We start from the raw sequence: 15,691 nt of genomic DNA on the forward strand, positions 1-15,691 counted from the left end.
CTGTAATCCTGGCTACTCAGGAGGCTGAGCCAGGAGAATGGCTTGAACCCGGGAGACCGAGCTTGCAGCAAGCCAAGATCATGCCACTGCGCTCCAGCCTGGTGACAGAGGAAGACTCTGTCTCAAAAAAAAAAAAAAATTACAAATCACATAAAATACGGAAATAAACATATTTCCCTAACTCCAACATAGACATTTTTGTGTCCCCCAACATTTCGATACTCCCTTCTAAGAGGACTGTCTGACTTGCGGTCACCCCCATTTGAGACTCACTGCCATAATCACCCATAGGCTGAGGGTGGTGGGGAGTACTTAATTACAGTTCACCCTTGAACAACATAGGGGTTAGAGGCATCGACACACTTACGTACAACTTTTGATTCTCCAAAAACTTAACTAAAACAGTCTGCTTTTGACTAGAAGCCCAATCAATAACTGAAATGGTCAGTGAACATGTTCTATGCATTATATACTGTATTCTTACAATGAAGTAAGCTACAGAAAAAATGTTATTTTAAAAAATCATAAGGAATAAGAACATATACTATTAATTAAATAAAGTGAATCATCATAAAGGTCTTTACCCTAGTCAACTTCACGTTAAGCAGGCGGAGGAAGGGTTTGTCTTGCTGTTTCAGAGGTGGCAGAGGCTGAGAAAAATCTGCATATAAGTGGAACCACACAGTTCAAACCAATGTTGTTTAAGGGTCAACTATATATACTTCAGGTGTGTTTCATTAGGAGCATATACGGAACCAACAGATCTATACAAAAAGAGGAGCATTATCTCTTGAGCAATGGTGACATAGTCAAAATAAGCTTATAGCCTTTGGAAAAAAAAAATGTTCATTGAGATGTATCTATTAACAGCTTTCAAAATTGAAATCAGATTTTCTTCCTTTGGATTCAAAGACTGAACACATCAAAATACTTCAAAATATTTAAAACATTTCACACTAAACAAAGTAAAGACATCAGTTTATCTACTGCTTCCACTAATTGCTGTTACGTGTTTTATTTGGAGTTTTTGTTTGTTTTGGGTTTTTTTTTTTTTTTTGAGACAATTTCGCTCTTGTTGCCCAGGCTGGAGTGCAATGGCACGATCTTGTTTCACTGTAACCTCCACCTTCTGCCTCAGTCTCCCAAGTAGCTGGGATTATAGGTGCCTGCCACCATGCCCGGCTAATTTTTTGTATTTTTAGTATAGACAGGGTTTCATCATGTTGGTCAGGTCTTGAACTCTTGACCTCAGGTGATCCACCCACCTCGGCCTCCCAAAGTGTTGGAATTACAGGCATGAGCCACGGCGCCTGGCCTTATTTGGGGTTTTTATACATTACATTTCAGAGGCAGTAAAGGTATTTTCAGGTAAAGAAAGAACTAAGGATAATTCCACCAATTCCCCTTATTCCAGCAAGCTCTCCACTGAATTCAACATCACGGTAATCAGCAAGTGGCCAAATAGTCCTTTACATTTTTTCTGTTTTTCCATTTGGATAAGAAATGTGCCTTATGAAAAGTACACTTAAATGATGTAGACAGAGAAGCAAAATGCTTGGCTAATCCCAGTGCACATGACCCATTGCCTGAAAATGGGAAAAGTGACCACAGGAATTTAACTTGAAATACTTCCTACCACCACTAAGCCAGAGCAGGGAAAGCCAACAGAATGAGGAAGTTCTGGTCAGACACACATTGACTCATTTGATATATTACTTCCTCATATAATTTTCTTGTCCAGTCAAAGACTGTATTGGTTCTCCTAGAAAGATACATAAAAGGAGGAGCCAAAACTCATGACTTCACACAGTTCATCAATGCTCAAGCATGGCCTTAGAATGCCCAAATTGACCAGAGAGAAGAGGAGCCCAGGTTTACGGTATTTATTAGCCACAGAGGAGGTGAAAAGAAAAGTTGTTTGTAGACACTCTCACTCAAATGACCACATTTTTCTGATTATGAGATTTGACACTTGTTATCTCCGTCAGAGAGGAGGGTAGGTCCCTTGAATTCACACTGAAACTACGAAAGCAGCCACATCTGGAAGACTTGGGCCCCACCCCAGGTTCATATTTACAATCCTCTGGCAGTCCAGCCCTTCTCTGGAGCCCAAATAGAAGCCGTCAGGGCAAAACCACAGAGGATTGGTGACGATAGACTGGATGCACTCAGGACTCTCCCAGATATGCGCCATTGATCAGTTCAATGCAACTGGAGCCCTGATGCCAAGCAATCTGGAAATGAAAATACAAATCGTTTTCAGCCTTCAATTTATCAGAAAATGGTTTACCTCCAAAGATGCCCAGTAGTTGGCTTCTGGCTAGAAGAAAGAACACAGATGGAAAAAAAAAAAAAATGCTGAGGGCTATTTTGTTCTCAAGTCTAGGGAGCTTCCAAATATTTGAACCGTCTGCTTATGAAGAATTGCCTTACACATCACTGAGAACTTGCCAATACTTTAAAGAATTCAACGCATCTAGATCCCAAACTGAACTGAGCGTAATGTTCTTCCTCCCCCTCCTCCTCTTCCTTCACCTTCTTCTTCCTGTCTTCCTTTGCTTCTAGCAATTTAGAAAATAAACTTCAACACAATGGCTTTTCTAATTGTCTAAAATGATAAGCAAATATCACGACTTATGGGCAGGCAAAGTATGAAGACTATCATCAAATACCACTGCAAACCAATGACACTGGCACTTTGAAATGCATCCATGCTAGTTATGATGCTGCAGGATAGTGAGAAACCTAGTAAACTATTTGCATAAATTTCTATAATTAATGTAAAGCAAGTGAACCAAAGTTTTTATTTTTATTTCTTTTAATGTGTTACATCTTCAAGATCCATAATAATTGTCTTTTTATGCACTATCATTTAGCTTGATAATGACACAGAATAAAGGATAAAAGACATAGACTATAAGCAAGTTATAGGAATTGTAGGATAAAATACATAGAATATAAGAAAGTTACAGGAATTGTGATTTTTTAATCACCACTACTTACTGAAATTGAATGCATTCTACATGCCAGACATTGTGCTAGAGGCTTTCCAACTGTCACTGTGTCTGTGTATGTGTGTGTGTGTGTGTGTGTGTGGGCAAATTCATGTTGAAACCTTGTTTAGTGTCTCTTCAGACACATTATTCACATTATTAGAAAGATTTTAGGATACCTAGACAGCATGTGGCCTTGGCTGTGTGCATATTGAACACTGAATATAATAATGATTACTTAGTAACCTTATGATGAAGTAATTAGCTCTTCACTGGGATGCAAATTTTAATGACATGTCCTGTGAAGCAGCTGTGAGTCAGCAGAAAGGTGGATGTGTAACCATCAGTCACTTTGCTAGAAAGTGAGTTTAACTTAGCCAGAGTCCTTCACTTCTGCCTGTCTTTGTCCATTTCCATTTCCAATTCCAATGCCACAGAATTTCTGAAGTTAGGAAAATATAATTTTCTATGTCAAAACATGACCCTGACAGTTAGGAGGCAAAAAATCAAACAATTTATATAAACATGAAGAGTAAGTGAAGGTCTAGCGAGTGAAGTTTCATAGTAAGAAAAATAGAGGTTTTACATAAGTTACAGAGATTGATGTCAACGTGGTAATAATGGGGATCTCTAACAAGAGTAAGTCTGTTACCAGGAAGGGGTCTGATCCAGACCCCAAGAGAAGGTTCTTGGATCTCATGCAAGAAAGAATTCAGGGCAAGTCTATAAAGTGAAAGCAAGTTTATTAGGAAAGTAAAGGAAGAAAAAATGGCAACTCCAAGCCCGGGCGTGGTGGCTCACACCTGTAATCCTAGCATTTTGGGAGGCCGAGGAAGGTGGATCACCTGAGGTCAGGAGTTCAAGACCACCATGGCCAACATGGTGAAACCCTGTCTCTACTAAAAATATAAAAGTTAGCCGGGTGTTGTGGTGTGAGCCACTAGTCCCAGCTACTCGGGAGACTGAGGCAGGATAATTGCTTGAACCTGGAAGACAGAGGTTGCAGTGAGCCAAGATTGAGCCATTGCACTCCAGCCTGGGCAACAGAGCGAGACTCTGTCTAAAAAAAAAAAAAAGAAAAAAGAAAAGTGGCTACTCCGGAGACAGAGCAGCTTGGAGAACTGCTGGTTTCCAATTTTTATAGTTATTTATTGATGATATGCTAAACAAGGGGTGGATTATTCATGTCTTCCCCTTTTGGACCATATAGGATAACTTCCTGACATTGCTGTGGCAGTTTAAACTGTCATGGCACTGGTGGGAGTGGAGGAGTGAGGACGACCAGAGGTCACTCTCGTGGCCATCGTGGTCTTGGTGGGTTTTGGCTGGCTTCTTTACTGCAAACTGTTTTATCAGCAAGGTTTTTATGACCTGTATCTTGTGCTGACCCCCTATCTCATCCTGTGACTTAGAATGCCTTAACCATCTGGGAATGCAGCCCAGTAAGACTCAGCCTCATTTTACCCAGCTCCTATTCAAGACGGAGTTGCTCTGGTCCAAATGCCTCTGACGAGTCTACCATACATTCTTTCCAAAAACAAGAAAATTCATGTGTAAAATTGTTTTAGTAAATGATTTGGCCAATGCAAAATTTTCTCACTCAGGGAATATATTTTAGCAAAAGCTAAAAAGCTAACTAATTTGGTTTTCATGGCTATTTTTAATGGAAATGAGACTTAGGGGTAGATTTAATATTTTAAAATAAATGGTTACATATGTAATTATTATGTATAAAACCATATATAATAAGGTAATCACATTTTATATATAGATATATAATCATGAAGAGTATAAACAGCTCTTGTAAATTTCTTGCTAATATTTGTTTCAAGTATTTAGAGATTTTCAAAGTCATGACATTTCTACCTCATGATTATTACAGCTTTGAACAATGTTGCTACTCTCTAAAATGTTTTCTGATGTAAGGAGAGTATCTACCAGTACGATCAGAATAAATTTAAGTAAATTAATTAAGACTCTTTTTATCGGGCCAAGCACTGTAACTCATGCCTGTAATCCTAGCACTTTGGGAGGCTGAGATGGGCGGATCACCTGAGGTCTGGAGTTCGAGATCAGCCTGACCAACATGGGGAAACCCTGTCTCTACTAAAAATACAAAATTAGCAGGGCATGGTAGCACATGCCTGTCATCCCAGCTACTCAGGAGGTTGAGGCAGGAGAATTGCTTGAACCTGGGAGGCAGAGTTGCAGTGAGCCGAGATCACACTACTGCACTCCAGCTTGAGCAACAAGAGCAAAACTCCATCTCAAAAAAAAAAAAAAAAAGACTTTTATCTCCATTTATATGGTTATCCATTCACCAAACATAAAACACTCACCTATGTCAGTTACTGAATTTACATAGTCCTTGTTTGTTTTTTTAAAAAATCAGAGTTAAGAACAATTCAAGTTATTTTGATAAAAATTTGTCTGCTACCCACAATGTACCAAGTACTTTGCTAGGTGCCTGAAATATAGTTATAAAGTTTTTCTATGTTCCTTTATAGGCAATATTCTTAAAAACCATCTGATTGTAATGGTTGGTGTTGACTCACTAAAGAGAAGACAGGCCAAAGTATTTCTTTTGTGAATCACTCTTAACCATCTGTGGTGGAGACGCCTGTTCCACTAAACCTCATCTTCATTGGCAAACACACAAATGGGTATTCTCTCTCACCACTGTGGGCAGTGGCAACCGTAAGCAGAGATTTGGAATGTCTAGGAGGGCCATCATCAAACAGCTCATGCGTGATGGCTCTGAGGTCATCCAACTGTGTTGTGGAGATAAGGCTGTATTTGTACATTTCTCCTAAAACATATCTTACAGATTTCATTACAAATGCTATATTCTTAATTTGAGGAGATTTACTGCTATTTTCTACTTTTTATAACAATACAAGGTAGCAAAAAGGAAACAAAAATTGTGTATTTGAGCTATCCAAGTAAAGAACGCCACATGCAGTAGAGTATATCTTTATTCCCCTTGTGTGTTACCTTCTCCTTAAGAAGATTATGCATCCCTTTCTCATCCTATGAGACTTGTGTGGCCTCCTTGTGAGGGGAGCATACTTCCCAATCTACGGAAGCAGATTCGGCCATGTGACTTTTTTTCATCACTGAATGAATTGCGTGCAGAAGTGGCTTGTGTGCCATGGGAGCAGAAACATTAAGAACTGTAACTTGTTCACTTAACTCAGACTGAAACTGCTCCTACAGCCCGATCCCAAAATGAGTAAGAGGGTTCAAAGCCACAGATCGAAGCATAGTGGCAGCTGACTCTGCTGACCTACGCTGACATGGAATGTGAAAGGGACCTGAAACTTAATTGCTGTAATCTACCAAAATTTGGAGATTGTTTGTTCCTGTAGCATTACAAAGTGAAAGCTAAGTGATAAATCACATAAGCAGAAGTTTACATGTCACTAGTAAAACTCAACTTCATTAGTTTGTAGTTATCGTCATTTCTACTTTATTTTATTTTATTTCACTTTTAGTTAATCTCTTGGTCATCGCTCTGCCATTAACCATTAGGGAAGCCTAGTTTCTTCCTTTTGAGGACTTACTCTCAACCCCATTCTCATTCTTCTAATTACTCAAAAACCCTGGGCAATATAATCTGCTTTGTGCAAGAAAGACCAGTCCTCTAGGCAGAGAGGGGGGAAAAAAAACAAAAACCAAAACAAAACCAAAAAACACCACACTAAAAAACTCCAAGTTCACCAGCATCCATGCTTTCTTCATGGCCATATGATGCAGCTGTTGAAGATTAGGTCCTGCTCAGACTAATAGAAACTTGTCCACTGATGTGAAGTATAATTTATTACCCTGCATCTCTGTTATGGGCACATCACTTATTTTACATCCACATGCTCAGGTGTCTTCCCCAAATGCAATCACATGTTGTGCTGGAAGTAACTTTTCTTTTCCAGCCTTTTCCCTCGTGCTGAGTTTAGGCTACGAGGCCACACACCACTTGCTTCACAGGAAGTTCCCTCTGTGTCATGGTGACCTTTTTAACCAGGAGACTCCCATCCACCATGGGAAGTTTCTCTAACACTGAATCACAGAGACAGTTTCAGAGTAGCCCTGTGACCCATGAACAAATGGTCCTTTTACAGACACTCTGAAGCCATTTGTATCTACAGTCATTCATTTATAAAACCAAAAACCCCACCCATGAGCCTGTTTATAGGATAACAGCGACACCGTCAAGATGAATGACTGTGTCTCTGCATATATAGTGATGTATATGGATGATCTCCTCAATTAAAAAAAAAAAAGGATCTTCTCACATTACTATAGATAATTCCTGGGCTGTCATCACTGCTATATCACTGTGGCAGCTCTAGTGTTCAGCGGAATGTTTAGTACCTTTCAGGTGCTCCATAAATACTAGTTGAATAAATGGGAGAAATATTACAACAATTAAGAAGATCAAATTACAACAATTAATAAGATCTAAATGACTAGAATTTTCCCACTCTACATTTCACACTACCTTTCCCAATATGTAGTATTTTCCCTGGTTTTCCACTTCTTCAACTAACTCTTGAAACCAAATACCTGAGGTCTTTGGGAGGGCATTTCAGAGACTGTGAAACTAAGTTTGGTTCTTAAAGTATTCATAAGGGCTCTTCCAACAAGCTTTAAAAAAATGGTGCAAATACAACTCCGTCTCAAAAAAAAAAAGATGCAAATACAAGGTAAAGATAAAAATATATACAAATAGTTCTTATCTACTTGTGTGAGATAATTATGACACCGAGAATGTCGCTTACGTCTTTATCCTATAATTTAAAAATTTGATTTCTTCCTATACTAAAAGAATGAAAAATACATCATCTAGATTTTCTTACATGATAAAGCATGTGAGGTGTCTTACCATTTAATAACACTTGTTTCTGACTACATCATTAAACTTAGTAGATAAGAGTCAATTTCCTGAGTTTTTCTGCTTTGTAAGCAACCCTATAAGAAAGGATGTATTTCAGGCAGCATTTTTGTTTCTTTGCTCTGAATGAAATACTATATGGTATTGCATACATGATAAAAAAAACTTCTTCAAGTTTAAATCGTTATGATTGCTTTGTTTTATATCCCAAGCATTATATTTATGCTTGCCATCTTGAATGACAAGAATATGTAGCCAAAATTCCTGGAAGAAATACAAGAAACAAACAATCATGAGGTAAAATATATACATTATCACATGTGTAAAATCCCTATTGCGATTCATGTAGAACATCGTAGGTGTTGATAAACTGTTGCATTTTTAAAATCATTTTTTTCTTTTTTCTGGGGGTTTTGGCATCTAGCTAATAATTTGGAAGTGAGAAAATATAGTACCCAACATCTGCTCTTTTCTAGCTAATTGTGCAAATTTGGCCAAAGACATCAATGCTCCAGGCCTTGATTTTCATATTTGTGAAATAAAGATAATAATATCTAACTCAGGGGGTTTCTGAGTAAATCAGTGATAATATATGTATATTAAACACAACACTTTGACTACAAGAAACAGAAAGCTTCAGACAAAAAAAAGGAAACAAAACGTATTCCAGGTAACCAAAAAACAATTTTAAAACACCATCAATGATTTTATAGATGTGGATTCAAACCATTATGTTATCATTCCATCTTCTGTACCTTTCTCTTTTTACATGGAGCCATGTTATCTCAAGATAACCATTCTCATAAAGTTAAAACCAAGACTACAGACAGCTCAGAGCTAATATTCTCATAAATTTCATAAATACAGAGGAAAGTTCAAATAACTTCAACTGTAGAATTCTGGAGAAGAAACTTAACTGGTCCTGCTAACACAGAATTTTCTTCTTGGTCACTTTGCAAGCTGGGGGCCTCCGGCCAGTAACACCCCACATGCGCCTCCCTCAGCCATGCTACCTGCTGCAGGAAATGGCCCGCCCACTTGGCCCGCCCAGGCCGGGTGGAGTCTGGCTTGCACTCTGGTTCGGAGCCAGAAAGAATTCAGGGCGAGTCCCTAGAGTAAAGTGAAAGCAACTTCCCCAACTTCCGAGGATCAGCTGCTAACAGCTCACAGATGGCCCCTTTCTCTGGAAAATATGTAAATATGTCCCCCAGCTGCCAGCTACTTTACCTGGAGAGTTATGTGCATGCCCTGGGGGCAGCAGTCCAAAGCCAATGACTGATGAATGTGGTATATAAAGGGTTACTCTCTCGCCTTAGGCAGGCCAACAGAACTAAGTGATTAGTGATTCAAAGACCTTCCCTTAGGGACTTGGCCCAGGCTAGACTTTGTCTGAGACCACACTTTTTTTTTTTTTTTTTTTTTTTTTGAGATGGAGTTTCACTCTTGTTGCCCAGGCTGGAGTGCAGTGGCACCATCTCGGCTCACTGCAACCTCCGCCTCCCAGGTTCAAGCGATTCTCCTGCCTCAGCCTCCCTAGTAGCTGGGATTATAGGCGTGTGCCACCATGCCCGGCTAATTTTGTAATTTTAGTAGAGACTGGGTGTCTGCGTGTTGGTCAGACTGGTCTCGAACTCCCAACGTTAGGTGATCCGCCCGCCTCAGCCTCCCAAAGTGCTGGGATTACAGACGTGAGCCACCGTGCCCCGCCATGAGACCACTGTCTTGCTCAGCATCTTCGCTTTCTCTATCCTGCTTCACTCCTTTCCTTATGGGCTTTTCTGTTAATGTATCACTTTCACAGGAATTCAGGTCTCACACTCAGCCTCTAGGGAGCCTAAGACCATGTTACAACAATATGTGATCAAAGTAACTTGCAGAATACTTTGAAAATATCAACTTAATCCCTCTGAGAAGCAATACATCTCAGAAATGCAGACTCTTAAGAAAGAAGATCCACAGAATTGATAATAAGGAAAGGAATAAGGTGATAATAAGAAGGAAGATACTACCACAAGCTTTAGACACAGCCAGCCCTGAAGCATGAGATCAAAGATTAACAATTGCTGTTGGAAGGTATGTTGCTTGGCTGGTTTGATTGATCAGTTGCTTGAGAGGTGCCCATCATTTATCTCTCTTTCATATTTGGGGGCAATAATTCATTGTGTGGGATGAGATTCTCTATCCCAAAATGCCTGTGCAAAAGGTGGGCAGTTCTTTCTCTTTCTAATCCAGAGACCAGGGCTAGATAATATAATGAGTCCTTGATGAAGCAGCCCTCTAATTCAGGACTTTGAAGTTAAAGTCAGTTACTGAAAGAGGTCATCCATGACAGTTACTGCAGGATTCCTGCAGTGAGAGACAATGATAGTGCCTAGAGATTCCAGTAGGGTCTGGGAGCGATGGTGTAGTGTCAATGAGAATCTTTAAAGCATTGCTCCTACTGCCTGACTTGTATGATCTTCTGGTTTCTGTCTCCTCATTAAGCCTACTCCTCCATTTTCGCATCAATTATATGAGCTCCCTAGTTTTCACAATTAAGTCCCTTTTCAAAATAGTAGTTGCTCTCTCTTGTCTGAAGTGAAGAAAACTTATTTATACAATACCTATACAGATTTCCACAATGTCAACTTTTTACAAAGTTGACATACTATACATTTACAAATATGAAGCATAAACAGAATCATATAGATTAAGATAATTAATTGGTTATCAACAATGGACTGGATGACTCTGGTAACTTTTATTCTATCTACTTTTTGCTGTCATGGTCGAAGTCCTCACCTGTTTGGACACCTGTAATACACTATATACAAGGAGAAATGTACAATCAACAAGACCCTATGTTCATGCATCATTGAGTTTTATAAATTTCAAATAACTTAACAAGTAAGTAAATATGTGTTCACAATTTTTGGTGTTATCAATGAAAATATAGGGCAAATGATGAAGAGTAACATAGAAAACCTTACTCAGCCCAGGGAAGGCTATTTCAGGGCAATCTCTCTGAGTTCCATGTCAGCCGTGGCTTGATGCGTAGATAAAATTTATCCAAGTAGAGGAAACAAGAGGCTGAAGATGCCACAGTGGAAGCGATATTGGTGTTATCCCAGTAAATTAATTGGTGAGAGGCCAATGTGGCTTTCCCAGAGCAAGAAGAGGGTCAATGGTTCATGATGAGCTATGGGGCTAAGCAAGGGTTTTAAAGGGTCTTATATATTTACCTTATGTTTGTGAGAGACACTTCTCTATAAAACTCGTGTAAAGAACCACATAAGTAGGCTACTTTGAGTTAGGACTGTGGTCTCTGATAGAGTTGAATGTAAATTTGAGTGGACAGACTGTCTTGACACCCAAATCGTTAGGGATGTGGAGACAAAGTAGACTCTGGGCAGGTGTTAGTATTGAATCATCAGGAAAGGGTGGAGACACAAGAGAGAGTTTAGTCAGAGGGCAGATTCAAGAAACAGGGACTCCTCCCATTGAGACCAGCAGGTGGGAAGAAGGTCATGAGGAGGGGCTTGATTTCACATGATGCACTGGACAAGGAAATGAGATCTGCTGGCCAAGAGTCAAAAGAGAGAGACAAGGCAAGGCAGGAATCGAGCCAGGAACTTAGGCAATGAAAATGTGAAATCCCAGGAGGACGATGCCTTGCTGTAGAGAGCTACCTACTCAAGAGGTCTGCTACATAGGTACACTGGACAGCCTCAGCCCACAACGATTCACGTCAGCCTGAAAAGGGTTAATCTTGTCAGCGAGTAAAGTTTCCTGGTGGGTAGCTGAGTTTCTCCAGTCCCTAAATTCATTATTATAGTGTTCTTCCTCCCCTCTTAAGTCTTATCTTTGCCTGCCTTATCTTATCTGATTATCTGAGCTAGGGTTTTCACAGCAGAAAATTTGACACATACAAACACTACACACGTGTGCACACACACACAACTGAAAAGCTAAGACACTGAGAATTGCCAACATATCTCAGGCTACTAACCGCTCTGCTAGGAGCTTACAGAAAATAGAAACAAAATATTGACGAAGCCTGAATTTTAAGAAAAAATTAACATGTCTTGGTTTTCTGCTTAATAGTACTGTACACATCCCTGCTAATGTGCCATGTTGGGAAATTCGAAGCCGTCGTTATCTTTGTATTGAAGAGATACAGAGTTGTGCAAAAAATAACAAATGCTAACAAATAAACTGAACATTCTAGAAAAAATTAATAAATGAGTGTATTTGGGGAGAAATAAGAAAATAAGCTTATCAGTGATTAAAATTGCAAGACAATAAGAGAAAGTAAAAACATAATTTGTGAGAACTGAATTAAGAAAAACAATGATATTAATTGTAAATGGAATGTCAGAGAAAATATGTTGGCAGTGTGAACTAATTAAATTGTAGAATCTAATCTCCCAAGGGAAGGGGTGGACACTTCATCTGGCATATTAGAGACGAAATTCTCACTGGCAGGAGTGAGGGTAAAAATGACCTAATAGGTCTTTTCCAACTCTGATTTCTATCATGTTGGCTAGGGAAACCTAGCCAGGAGTTACACAATTAAGCATCTTTGTGGAAAAAAATAAACACAGAACCATCAGATAATGCAGATGCACCCCCACCCCTGAAAAAAACATAAAAGCAACGATCACACCACCAAAAAAGCCACAGGATCCAAACCAGAATGGCCCAGAAGAAACAATTCTTGACATGGACCATGGATAAATAGATGCATTCATTCCCCTAATTTTCTTAATCCTCAAATCTGAATGGACTAGGGTGGTGGGCTTTCAGGGGTGCTGGAAGGCAGGGGCTTTGCATAATCTTCCCCTGAAGGTTTGCTCTGTTTGGAAGAGGTTATCCTTTGAAGATGACTGGATAGGTTCCAGCAAGTTTTTTCCGACTCTCACAATCTTTTGCCCACTTTCCTTCACCCGTTCCTCTTGGCTCTACCCATCTCTGGGAAAAATGGGAAAACTATAAAACCTTAGATCTTTTCTTGAAGAATTGTGAGTAGAGCATTATATCCTAATAGCCTGTTGCCAAATCCAAACCCTATTCAAAGAAAATCCACTTTGAAAACGGAGTCTGTGGAGATGTGGACATTCCTGGGAAAATACATTTTCTCTTCTTACTTTTTGTTTTCTCTTTTTATTGGAGGGCTTAAAAGTTTTTTGGTTGCATTATTTGATTTAGGGCTTTCGTTATTCTGGTTTTTAGAAATTACCACCAATGGAGACAGAACAGAGTAGAATATACAAAAATGTCTGTCACTGTTTTGACTGGAAAAAAGACTCTTACTCAGGCAAACTAGGGAAATGAGAAGAAGAATAGCTTGGCGGTTTGTAGTTCGAGAACAAGCAACACTGAGTACCAACCCCAGTTCTGAGCCTTTCACTTCTCTCACTCTTGCCTTTATAAATGCCTATTTTGGGATTTTATCTCTGAATCATTGAAGTTAGGCAATCAAAAAAAAAAAACTGGCATGGATAGGTTTGACTTTGTGTTTTCTCAAGAGAATTTAACAGCTGCAACCTTTTGGATAAATAACGTTCATTTTCTAGCCACAAAAGAACTTTTTTAAAGCCCGTGGAGTCCAGGATAATTACATTTTGAAGCCTGCCTCTACTTGGCTTGCTTCTGTTAGCCTTTCTAGCTCTGCTCAGCTCCTTAGTGGACTTCAAAGAAGGACAAACCTAGATGCAAAACTGCTTAAGGACAGTCACAACCTCGAGGGCAGGTTTTGTGCAGGTATTGATAAACCAAGGGAAAGTCCAGCACAACAAAAATCTGGCTTTTCTTGTTCTTTCTTATAGTTCTTCTGAGGAGGGAGGTATTTTTCACATTTTCTACAACAAGTATTACTTAATTTACTCATTTTCACTCAACAAATATTTTTCAGCAGCTATTAGATACCAGGTGGTCTAGACCCTGGAAATATAACATTGAAACAAAACAACAAAATGACATTTTTTTTTAAAGCAATAAAAATAAACTTAACGAGCCCAGTGCGGTGGCTCACGCCTGTAATCCCAGTACTTTGGGAGGCCAAGGTGGGCGGATCACCTAGGTCAGGAGTTTGAGGCCAGCTTCAACATGAAGAAACCCCGTCTCTACTAAAAATACAAAATTAGCTAGGCATGGTGGTGCATGCCTGTAATCCCAGCTACTCAGGAGGCTGAGGCAGGAGAATTGCTTGAACCTGGGAAGCAGAGGTTGCCGTGAGCCAAGATCGTGATATTGCACTCCAGCCTGGGCAACAAGAGTGAAACTCTGTCTCCAAAAAATAAAATAAATAAATAAAATAAACTTAATAATGGCATATACAAATATGAAAACAAGTTTATCAAGAAATTAAGAAGAAAGGAAGATAGAGATAAAAGAAGGAAAAAAAGGAGAAGAATTGTTTCTGGAAGTCATTTTGTTTTTATTTGCAAAAGACCCAAAAATTGAAAGTTAAGGTGCTGATTTTATTTCCCTTAGAAAACTGAGTAAGCATCTTCCCTGTTTACTGGCTAATTTACATTAAAAAAAATCTTTTTTTTTCTGGAAAAATCTCTTGGCAGTGATAACTTTTGTTTTTATAAATGAGCTTCTCCAATTGTGTCATATATATGTGTCAATGCATATATTTTCTTTTTTAAAAAATATGAATTACATGAAGAGCAATCCATTTTAAGTGGAGGATTATGGATAGTCCTAATTACTTTATGAGTGTTCTACAACCATTATTGCTGATTACATTTGATTTCAGTTCATCTCCACCTAATGATTGCATATACTTTAAGGAAGAAAACCCATTCATGTGAAATAGGCATAGTCCTATTTTTGGAAGTTATGTTTTAAGGAAAAAACACCCAGGTTAATCCTGGGAGACTTATTCAAAAAAACAGTTGTTCAATACAAGAATTTCTTTTGTATCATTTTAGAACCTAAAATTGCAAATCATGTATATATGGCCTAGCAACTGAGTTTACTATTAATAAGTAGAGTCATGGTATTTGGTTCCAATATTCAATGAAAATTTTAAATGGTGAATAAAATTGATTTTATATTATTGATTTAAGTTTATTTTCACACCACTCTACAAAAACATGCAAGTGAACAGTAATGAATTTTCAGGTTATTTGATGAGTCAAATGTGGCTGAAAGACTGAGACGAATTAAGAATTTTGTCCTTAAACTATTGGCTTCAAATAGGAGACAATTTGAAGAAAATATTTTAAGCTGGTACACTAATGATCAAGAGTTATAAGTTATATCATTTATTGAACTGTTACATTCAATCAATGTAGATTAAAGAAAGCTCAATTTAATTAAGTTATGCATAAAGGAATCTTCTTTAAATATGTTTTTCTGAAATACTTTTTTTCTGAAAGGATAGCTTTGCATAAGCATTTTTTTTTTTTTTTTTGAGAGGGAGTCTCGCTCTGTCGCCCAGGCTGGGATGCAGTGGCCGGATCTCAGCTCACTGCAAGCTCCGCCTCCCGGGTTTACGCCATTCTCCTACCTCAGCCTCCCGAGTAGCTGGGACTACAGGCGCCTGCCACCTCGCCCGGCTAGTTATTTTTTGTATTTTTTAGTTGAGATGGGGTTTCACCTTGTTAGCCAGGATGGTCTTGATCTCCTGACCTCGTGATCCGCCCGTCTCGGCCTCCCAAAGTGCTGGGATTACAGGCTTGAGCCACCGCGCCCGGCTGCATAAGCATATTTTGATAGAAGATACTTTGTTGAATTTCGCTTCAGGAAACAAACATAAAATTTTCTAATTATTGTCTTTTTGTTGTTGGTTTTGCTTTTTTAATCGTAGTCACTA

At 38.9% G+C, this 15,691-nt stretch overlaps 1 long non-coding RNA gene across 1 annotated transcript in view; it reads right to left on the bottom strand.

Annotated features, from left to right (window-relative positions):
• Positions 1–1,119: 1,119 nt before the first annotated feature.
• Positions 1,120–15,691, bottom strand: part of LOC139355759 (uncharacterized) — a 139,918-nt gene continuing 125,346 nt past the window's right edge. The window contains exon 3 of the long non-coding RNA XR_011606779.1: positions 1,120–2,234. This is a non-coding gene — a long non-coding RNA (uncharacterized lncRNA). The remainder of the gene's footprint in view (positions 2,235–15,691) is intronic.

This window comes from Macaca nemestrina, chromosome 8 (genome assembly GCF_043159975.1).
Source record: "Macaca nemestrina isolate mMacNem1 chromosome 8, mMacNem.hap1, whole genome shotgun sequence".
Taxonomy (NCBI): Eukaryota; Metazoa; Chordata; class Mammalia; order Primates; family Cercopithecidae; genus Macaca; species Macaca nemestrina.